Below are 10,657 nucleotides of genomic sequence, written 5' to 3'. Positions count from 1 at the left end.
ACAAGTGCGGCCGGTTTCCTGTGTGAACCACGACCATGTGATGTTCCATAAACGCTCCCAGCTCCAAATTACAGGAAATGAAAGCCATCGTGGACCAGGGAAGGGGCCAGAGCCCATTTCCACTGCACCAGCGTCGCGGCGACGTTAGTGGGAGGCCGGGCGGGCCGCCCCGCCAGTACCTGGAGGTAACTGGGCCCTGCTCCGGTTGGCCCGGCGGTCACCCCCCGGCCACCGTCCCTGGGCGTGCCCACACCCACCGCGGGCACCCCACAGCTCAGCCTTTCAATCAGGAGGCGAGCCGAGAAAAGCCCCCTTTTCTTCCCGCACGCCGCGCCGAGGTCAGGTGACGACCCCTCGACCGTTTTAAATCGGCGGTGGCATCCATATTCATGAGGGCTAATTAACTCTGAAAGGCGCGGCGGGCGGGGACCCCGAGCCCGGGCCCCGCAGGGTCTTCCCGGGCGGCCTCGGCCTCGGCAGCTGCTGCTGCTGGGGCGCGGTCCCGCGGCTGCCCCAGGGCGCAGGGACCAGCGGGGCGAGGAGAATTAGCCGGGTTATTTGTCCCCAGCCTAGCAACACGTGCTCGCTTAGCCGGATCGCCGCGCCCGGCTCCCGAGCTCGGCGGACAGAGCGAAAGGGGCTTGGGGTTTTTTTTTTGCTCAGCCTTGCAGCTGGGAGGCGGAGATCAGGGTTCTAGACCCCAGCCCCGCAGGCGGTGGGAAGCTGTCCCAAGTGTCTGCTCTCACAGCCCTGATGCGACATGAGCTGTTGGGTCCGGAGACCCTTCCACTTTTAGACACTATGGGGTGTGTGCTCTCCAGCCTCCATCTTCTCCCAAGCTTTGAATTGTTTTTAGGCTTCCAATTCCAGACAGGCCACCGCTGCCGAAATCCCCAGGGGTGCCAAAGTATAAATTCGTGTTCCCTACTTCTTCCTGTAGTCAGTTAAGGTCCTAAGACCCTAGACGGATGCCGCTTTCTCTTTCTTCCCCGGCTGGGCTGGCTGGCTTCTCCCTAGGCCCGTTTCCCAACGGGTGTGATCCACTATGACTCTGTGCTACAGGACTGCCCTTCCCACCTCCTATCAGCGACTAAAAACGTCCCTCAGAAACCAGAGGTCTGATCGCAGGGTGCGGACTGGCTGTCCTGAGCCTGCCTTTGTGCTTACTGACAGCCGAAGGACCGCCTTAACTCCTGACCTGGAGCTGGCTTCACATTGTCATGAAGGGCGGGATTGGTCCCCTGACACAGGGTTCAGGTGCCCCGGGGAGGACAGGTCTGTCCTCTGTGGATTCCAGCAGGAACCAACAGGGAAAACAGGGGCCTGCTTGGGTGAACCAAGAACCAAGACGCAGCAGAGCTGACTGTTCCTCAGGCTTCGGTGATGCAGGGCGAGTCTGGCTTGCCTGTGTGGAGGGGAGAGAGGGAACTTGTCACCTATGAGTGACAAGTCATGGAGGACAATAAAGCACCCATTTCGGAGTCCCCAAAGGTACAGTCATCTTTCATCAGAGATCAGAAGGGTCAGCCATCGTGTGCCAGTCAGCACACACCAAGGCTATCACCAAGGCAGTGCTCCTGTTCCTGTCCCCCCACCCCCACCCCCACCCCCACCCCGTGCTTTCCTTACAAGTATCTGGTTGTCTTCCTGCTGCATCTTCTGTGCCCTGCTGGGACTCAGAACCCAGAGGAGGCTCCAGAGTTAAAGAGGGAGCACGGGTGTCGGCCTGTCTGTTTGTCACCTCTCACTACCAATTCTAAGAACACCTAAGAACAAAGTCTGGCACAGGCCTTCTTGCTGTGGGGGTACCCAAGGCGGAAAAGAAAGAGTGGGTCTGGGCCGCGTGTTTTGGGGAGCTCAGAAGGTCACAGCAAGTGGGGCTGACCTTAAGGAGTGTTCCTTAAACCCCGCCAGGGAACCCGGTCCATAGGCTGGACCAGCCTTTGCTACTGTAGGTACTAGGTGCCCCAAACCCATTCTGCATCAGTGCTGGAATCCACGAAACCTCTAGTGCCCGTTCTTAACTTTGCAATGTCTGAGAAGCAGAAACATGACTTCTGAAATCCAGCGTGTCTGAAGTCACCACAAAGAGGGATGTTAACATACAAGAAGGGCTCCCTCCTCAAACACGCCAAAATCTAGATGCGTCCTCAGCCTCCCTACCAGGGAAGCCGGGAGTCTGAGGTCCAGGTTTTACCATGTGAGCGCTCAAACTCTAAGCCTTTCCCACAAGAATGGGCCAGAAGGCAGCTAGAAGCATGGCCGGTGTCTTCTTTTGGGGGTGAGCCACTCTGCCAGGGCCTGTATAAGCTGTCATAAGGAAGAATCACAAATTATGTTCAGATTGACCCAAAGGTGAAAGGTTCTTAGTCCAATCTCCAGTTTAGCCCAAGGACCTTCCGTCCAAGCTGCCCAGTGGGCTGGGGTGTGACTTGTCTGGCGCGCGCAAGTCCCCGGGTTCCAGTCCAGCACCGCAGAAACAACAATGCCCAGCACAGCTGCCAGCTGCCAGCCACCGTGCATTTCTCACGAAGACAAGCCCGTTTAAAAACCAGCTTTCTGTTGGCTGACATTTTTGTCTTTAGCTATGGTATACACACACACACACGCACACACACACACACACATAAGTATATAAGAGTCTGGCTGTCTCCTGCCATCAACTCAAGGTTTGAGTTCCGAGCTAGGACAGACCTGTCCTTCATGCATAAGACAATATAAACATTCACTCTGTCCTTATTGTTGCTTCTCTGCTTCTAACTATGAATGCCCAGCGTGGAGAAGGATACACCCCATATTAGCCAGCTTTCTGTTACTGTAACAAAGTAACCCAAGATAATCACTTTGAAAATGGAAATGGTTTGTTTTAGTTCACTTTTCTGAGGCTCCATCCATGATCTTGTTGCTTTGAGCTGATTGGCAGGCAGTATATAGCAGAAGGGGAAAACGGGTGGCTCATGGAAAAGACAGGAGGAGAACAGGGGTCTCAACATTCTTGTGAAAGGCACATTCTACATGACCTCCCTCCCTTTCTCCCTCCCTCCCTCCCACTGCATCCCTCCTTCCACGCTTCCTCAGAGCCTCAAGTGAGGCACCAAGATGTGAGCGTCATAAGACATCATATCCCTGATGGTAGAGCTGTATGTTTCCCTGCCCTGAAAAATGCCTGGTTGGGCCTGGCAGCATTCCACCAGGACAGATGGTGAAACTCTGGTACTGAGAAACAGGCACTGGAAGGATCCCAGAGCCCAGGTTGACTGACGTCTGTGGGTGCTGTGTCCGTGAGGTCCCCTCCCCAGGCTCATTTGAGGGCCCCTCTCTGAGCGCAAGCTTCAGGCTAACACAGATCTCCAGTGCAGGAAGTCCCGGCTGGGTGACAGTCTCATTGGTCACCCCCAACTGTCACTACAAGTGGTAAAAGATGCTCAGAGAGGACAAAGAAACAAACCTCCTACAAAGAGCTTCCAAGACGGTACCCGGACATGGGGGCGGGGTGGGAAAACATTTGTTCTCAGTTTTTCTGTTAAGGAAAAGATAGATTGGCTCTCCCAGAAGCCACTCTCTGCCATTTCAGCTACACTCTAATGGTCCCTAAAAGGAAGGAAGGAGCGAGTTAGGCCGCCCGTGATTGTACAGAGATGGTCTGGAAGCAATGGTCGTCATAGACAGGCTCCATGGCCAGGTTCAAATGTGGCTGTTTCTCAGGCTGCTTCAATCGGTTGGCCAGACCTTTGCTTCACATTACAGCTCATTCCATAAGGCCCGGATCCCTCGCTGTCTCCATCTATCTTACTCACTTTCCGCAATTACAAAGGAAATGGGTGGTTATTTTTAAATATCTGGAAAATATATTCATACACGGAGAAAAAAAGTAAAAGCGGCCATGACTAAGCCTGCTAGCAATTTAGTGCCTCTCTTCGGGGCTCTTCCACGTGCGCTGATGGAGAAGAAAGCTGCCGTCATGCTGTGCCTATAGCTTTGCAGACTCTTTTCTCATTTGAGACTGTGCTGTGAGCATTCCACCATCTGGGTTCTTGGATAGCTGAAGACTGAATCCTGGGCTGTAGAGATGGCTCGGGGGTGAAGAGCACTCTGTGTTCTTCCAGAGAGCTGGGCTTGGTTCCCAGCACCCACACTGCATAGCTCACAACCCCCTGTAACCCCAGCGATAGCTCCTGGGGCTGTGACACACTCTCACGGGCCCTCGGTCACCTGAGTGTGGTACACAGAAACCTACAGATAAACTCCTTTCCCGTGCTCAGTCCCCTTCAGGGGAACCTCGAGTGTGCCAGGCACTGACGTGGCTGTGACGACATAACAGCAGACAAGGCAGCTGCCTCACTGGAGAGAGCGGCCTGGTCCTGAGCAAGGCGGAACCGCAGGACCTGCCCATTAACTGGGTAGTCAGAGAAGAGCCTCGGAATGCTTCGAGCCTTGAGTGGCCAGGCCGACCGCCTGAAGCCAAGTCTCTGGGGTAGAACATCCGGTGCTCCCCATGTCCCTCTTTGAGCTACTCGGAATGCTGTGCTGAGCATTGACCCAGGACTGCTTCTTCCCTACTCCCCCCCCCCCCCCCCCCGGCAGTGTGCTCAGGGAAGAGGACTCTTGGATCCTGGAAAGACCAAAGGATTTTCAGCATAAATGCCTTGAGTTTCCCCTCCCGAGAAGCGCCCATCTGTAGAGTATGAGCCGGCTCCTGGGACACTTCAATGACAGGAGGGAAGTAACCGTGGTGGGAAGAGAGCCTGGATGAGCTTGAAGCGAGCGTCACTTGAAGCTCACCAGAGTGCCACAGCCACCTCTACCTGGCAGCCAGCCTGTCATCTCACTTCCGTGAGCATGCGTGTGTCCGTGTGAAGGTGTGCAGATGGGTGTGTGTGCTCCTGCGAACGAGGAGGATGGAGCGAATCCCCAGGTGTCCTCGTCATGAATGTCACCGACTAAGAAATGGAGACACGGTCTTTTGTTGGCCCGGAGCTCACCAGTTTGGCTAGCCGGGCTGGTCAGGGTGGCCCAGGGGTCCTCCTGGCTCTGCCTCTCCAGCACTGGGATTACAGATGTGTGCCATTGCCTATGCCCACTGTTTGTATACACACATGCACATGTATGTATGTTACATATGTGTAAGAAGTATATATTTGTACATGTATATAATTCATATGTGTGAGTGAATGTATGTAGGTGTATGATATGAATTGTATGAGTGTGCATGTGTGATGAATTTGTACATGCCTGAAGAAAGACTGTGTGTATATGTAATATAAACATCTATGCTATGGGCTGTGTGTGTGTGTGTGTGTGTGTGTGTGTGTGTCCACGTGAAGGAACTTAGTGGGAGGTGGGAAAGTTGCTCTATGTCTCAGGAAGTTTCCCCCTCCACGAACTGGGGCAACTGGAATCCCTTTGAGCTCTAGAAGCCTGTAGGGGCCAAAAGACATCTTCCCAGCTCCTGCTTCCCGGGGAGCCTGCAGCCTCTGTGTGCTGGGTCCTGGGCGCTCTGGCCGGCTGCAGTTCCATTCCCTGCTGGGGTCTGGCTTCCCTCTGCTTTATGTGGGAAGCTCTTTAGGGGGCAAGGGGACAAATGCATCCCCTCACAGTTAGAGAACTTCCCAGAGACAGACTCCCTCTCTCCTTGCTCCGAGCTGTGATCACAGTGGCCCTGGGTCCTTGCATCTCTCTACCCATGGATGTGTCCAAGGGGCGTGTGCAGCTAGCCTTTCCCATGAGCTCCCTGTCTGCCTGAGCACCAGCCAGGCTGGAGACGGCCAAAGAACCCCCAGCAGGAGCCACACATGTCTTCAGGAAGATGCCCCGGCACCACAGATGCTGCCTGCAACCCTCCTGAGGCTGAAGAGGAGTCCCTGCAGCCTAGGCACCTAAACTGTCCTCTCTCGGATGGGGACCCCTGGAAGGCCTACTGGCCCAGACTCAAGGATGACCTTCTGCACATGATGAGGGATGAGGCACCATCCTGTGTGGGTGTGTCCCTTCCACCTCAGCTGCAGAGGGCAGGGCCGGGAAAGGGGGACGGGGCTGGACAAGAAGTACTGCTATAAACTCACTGCCTCTTTTTGCTTTACCAGAACCAGATGTACACACGTACCAGAGAAGACAGAAGCCAAAGGTTATGAAAACAGACCGCTGCCATCAGGAACAATGACATTTTATTGGCCTGCTTGTCAATACTGTAGAGTTCACAAGTTAAAAAAGCCCAGGAGACATAACGCAGGACATAGGAAAGTGTGCTAGGAACAGCGTGAGCCACTGAGGGGGTGACAGGCTGCGTGTGTGAGCCTAGCACTGAGGGTTTCCGGGCTCTCCCCACAGCCATTCTCTGCAGCGTGGAGACTCACCTGTACCATGAATTCCCCACGGTCACCCCATCTCGCTGTGACCGAAGTTGCCTCACTCTCTCTGCTTCCCCGTCTCCGAGGCTTAGTTGCTGTATTCACTGAACCCAGGAGCATTCACACTGGTGTGGGAGTGTGGACACGGTTCAGACCCAGCCAAGCGTCACCTTCAGCTCTGCTGGCTGCCTACCTCCACCTCCCCAGTGCTGCCATTAAAAGCACAGACACCCAGATTTTCACACAGGGGTTGGGAGGAACTCTGGGCTTCATGCTTGCAGAATGCGGTGGTTTGGATAAAAGGGCTCCCACAGGCCGTAAGGAGGACTATACGTCCCCGCTGGAGGGAGTGGGGCTTTGTTGGAGGATGTGTGACTGCTGCGGGTAGCCTTGGAGGTCATGTGTCTCGTCTCCTGCCTCCTGCCTCCCCACGCCCAGCAGAGATAGTCCTGAGCCTCTTGGGTGATCCATAGTGTGGCCCCTTTCGGCCCTTGGTCCACTGTCCTGCTCCTTACAAGCTGGTGTCCACGCTACCAGGCAGCTGCACTTTCCCTCAGGACTCCACGCTGTCCAGACAATGGATCTAGACATGTGCGTGCCTCTCAGTCTCTCCTTGACACCTCCTTCCCAGGAGGCCCTCCTTGCGGTCAGGCACAAAACACACCCCTTCCCTTTCAGACTTCCACACAGTACCTCTCAGGCTCTTGTTTTCCTCTTAAAGCCATTGTTCCATCATCTTTAAAACCTTCTTCTCCTTCTTCTTCTTCTTCTTCTTCTTCTTCTTCTTCTTCTTCTTCTTCTTCTTCTTCTTCTTCCTCCTCCTCCTCCTCCTCCTCCTCCTCCTCCTCCTCCTCCTCCTCCTCCTCTTCTTCTTCTTCTTCTTCTTCGATCACTGCTTGTCCTGGTTAGTTTTTGCCAACTTGACATAAACCGAGATATACCTGGGAAGAGGGAACTTCAGCTGAGAACATGCCTCCGTCAGATTTGCTTGTAAGCAAGAATGTGAAACATTTTCCTGATGAATGATTGTGTGAGGGGGACCTTGCGCAGGTGACCCTGGGTTGTAGAAAAAGGCACTGAAAAGAAAGCTCATAAACAATGTCTCTTCATGGACAGTGCTCCAGTTCCTGCTTCAACCCCCTCCTCTGATGGACTGTAACCAGCAAATTGCGACAGAAGAAAAAAAGACAATGCTGCAATCTTGCTGTAGACCAGCTCTTACCTGCTTAATGGATGAATTATATATGAACGTTCCATACTTGGCATTGAAGTAGGTTGGTCACAGGTCAGGGGAGGTAGCTCAGAAAGCGTTTACTGTGGGTTTTAGTCAGTGTCCTGTTGCCGTGAAGAGACGCTATGACCATGGCAACCGTTATGAAGAAGAGCATTTAATTTGACCTGGCTTACAGTGTCAGAGGTTTAGCTGGAAAGCAGGGTGCAGGCAGACATGGTGCTGGAGAAGGAGCTGAGAGTTCCACATCTTGATCTGCAGACAGCAGGAAGGACACCAGGACACACTGGCCAGGCCTGAGTTTCCGAGACCTCAGAGCCCATCTGCAGCGGTCACACATCCTCCAACGAAGCCACACTTGCTCCAGCAGCGACACACGTCCCGTGGGCCTCCGGGATTCATTTTATTCAAACCATCAGCACATTATGCAAGCATGAAGATCAGAGTTCAAGTCCCAGCCCCTGTGTAAAACACTAGGTGGCTGTTGTGGAACTCTGTGGGATAAGGCTGAAGTCTGACATTTCCAGATGGACTCTGGGTAGGGTCTGTGATGGTGGACTCTCTTTTCTCGGTGGGATTCTCTCTCTCCGCTGGATCTGGTAACCCCAGATCTTGTAAGGAGCATCACACAGGAGTAATCACACAGATTACAGACACAACCGTTTCCTAATAAGGAAACCTGTTTAGTAAGCACTTGGGGGTTCCTGGAGATACCAACCCTACGGTAATAGGATGTCTTGGTGTCTTGGCTTTCCACCAGTGACCTTCAGTCGTACCTGGAGATTCCCCCCCCCCATAGGATGATTAAGTACTGTGTTCTTGTGATTGGACCGTATGAGGTACTGCTGCCCTGAACGTAAATCAACTATCCCCAGCTCCTCTATCCCCAGAGAATCAAACACATTGATCCTCGAAACCCCTCCCACTGCCCAACGTTGGCATGTCCCTGATTTCACGTGACATAAAGGTGCAATGTGATGCATGCCAGCATCAGCTTTCCATCATGGCTGCCGGAGATTCGTCACTTATTCTGAAGGAAGGAGGGTGCCCCTCCTTCCTGGAGATTCACCGCTGAACTCTTTGGGTTTGGCTGCCAGCCTGGATCCTGCCCAATTGCTTTGAGCCTCTGGGGCTTGACTGTCAGTCAGTTGGCTATGTGCTGCTGGCCACAGGGAGCCCCTACCATTCACCAGCATGCCTAAGAGCCTCAGCAGCCACTGACCTGCCTTATGCCAGGCCTGCATCTTACCAGACCTGCCTTTTGGCCCACTGGGCCTGGGCTTCATCAGGCCTGTGTTTCAGCTGCAAGCCAACCAGGCATGGTTTTTTGCCCACATACTCTGCCATGCTTAGCATGACAGTTTGACAAAGGGCTGTAACACTTTGGCATTGTCATAGACTTTGGAATCACTCAGTTTCCTCTGCCACTTGCAAATTCATTTAAAAGAGCTAAATTGTAACACTCCATGGAAAACTCTTTCTGTACCCAGCCTAGCACACTGGCATTGCCTTAAAGCACTCTATCTGTTCCTGAGAGAAACAGAACCCCATCCCGGGGTTGCTATGTTCTTTGTCCAGAAGCCAACAGCTGCATCCCAGACTCCTGGAAGAAAGACAGGCTATGCTTTTAATCCCTGCACTGGAGAGGTGGAGGTAGTTAGCCAAACCCTATCTCATCACTGAGCCCAAGATCATAGAGACCATGTTTCAAAAGGTGTTTGGTCCCTAAAAAATGTTGCCCAACATGGACCTCTGACCTACACACACACACACACACACACACACACACACACACACACACGTTCAACTTTCCTTACATCCCAGTTTGGTTTGATGGTTGTACTTAGAAACTGACTTTCACTTAACGTAATTCTTTTTAGAATTTTTAATTGTTATTTTATGTGTATATGTGTGCGGAGTTCTTTGCCCACATGCATACATGTATCTACAGAGGTCAGAAGGGAACATCCGGTTCCTTGGACTGGAGGTATAGATGACTGTGAGCCTCCATGTGGGTGCTAGAACCAAACCCAGGGCCTCTGCAAAAGCAATAAGTGTTCTTACCTGTTGAACTATCTTTTTCTCCAGCCTCCATTTAGTGTTATTCTGTACCAAAAAGAATTTTAAAAGGCAGAAGTTATAAAAGAGAAATGCCAAAGTAGCCCCAAGTCCAAACACAATCTGTTGTTTGTAATGTCTGCTTACCTATCTCTACACCAGCATCTTGGCCATTTTTTTTTTTTGTATGTCACTTCTCATTCTCTCAACCACACACACACCTAAACTGCCTTGGGTTTGTTGCAGTGGCCAGTTCATTGTAAGTTTATACGGCTTCTAACTGTCAGAGCTTATTTTCTATGGGTCTAATTGCAATAAATATGGGCAGAAATTAATGAATAAAAGCCTTTCTCTGTTGTCTCTTGACAGACAAATCTGAGACCCATCTCATAAATTCCTGGGGGTGGGGAGAGTGTCAGTTGTTTCTAGTGTCAGGTAGTAAGTGATTAATGATCTGTATGAGGTCAGGATAAGGTGCTGGTGGAAGGCAAAACAGTGGGTCACATGGCAGCTGTGGCGCATGGTGTGTTATTACCAGATAGTCGCTGGACAGCCAGTTATAAACTCAAGACGATGGAAGTCTAAAGGTCTCTGTGGAAAACATCTGAGGAGACCTTTGCATCTGCAGTGCAAAGAGCAGAATGTGTTGAAAGTTAGACCTATGATCTAATTGTGAGATTGGCCAAACCACACAGAACGTTGAATGCACAGGTTATACAGGTATCCCTCACCAAATTCAGAGTACTGATAAGGAAATCCTAGGACCTAAGTCTAAAGCCCCTACTACCGACCCTGACTCTTTTAAGCTCCCATTTACTAGAGTGTAACAGCCTCTTGATGCCTGACCTTGCAAAGACCTTACCTAGGGCAAGTGACTGGCAAAGGGACACTTTCATTTCCTTTTTAAGATTAACCTCAAAACCTTTCTGTTCCCTCTGGATGCTATTTATGGCTAGATCTCAGCCTTACTCAAACATGGAATGCAGTCTATGCAGCATGAGAAAATAGCTTATTCAACCAA

The 10,657-nt window shown here is 52.0% G+C and overlaps 1 long non-coding RNA gene across 1 annotated transcript; it reads left to right on the top strand.

Moving 5' to 3' along the window:
- On the top strand, positions 1 to 9,980 carry LOC132653155 (uncharacterized). Its single transcript, XR_009590891.1, has 2 exons — positions 1 to 185; positions 6,084 to 9,980. It is a non-coding gene; the product is annotated as an uncharacterized LOC132653155 (long non-coding RNA).
- The last annotated feature ends 677 nt before the right edge of the window (positions 9,981 to 10,657 follow it).

Source organism: Meriones unguiculatus, chromosome 3 (assembly GCF_030254825.1).
Source record: "Meriones unguiculatus strain TT.TT164.6M chromosome 3, Bangor_MerUng_6.1, whole genome shotgun sequence".
Classification (NCBI taxonomy): domain Eukaryota; kingdom Metazoa; phylum Chordata; class Mammalia; order Rodentia; family Muridae; genus Meriones; species Meriones unguiculatus.
Note: the sequence above shows the minus strand (reverse complement) of the source record. Positions and strands in the feature narration are given on the sequence as shown.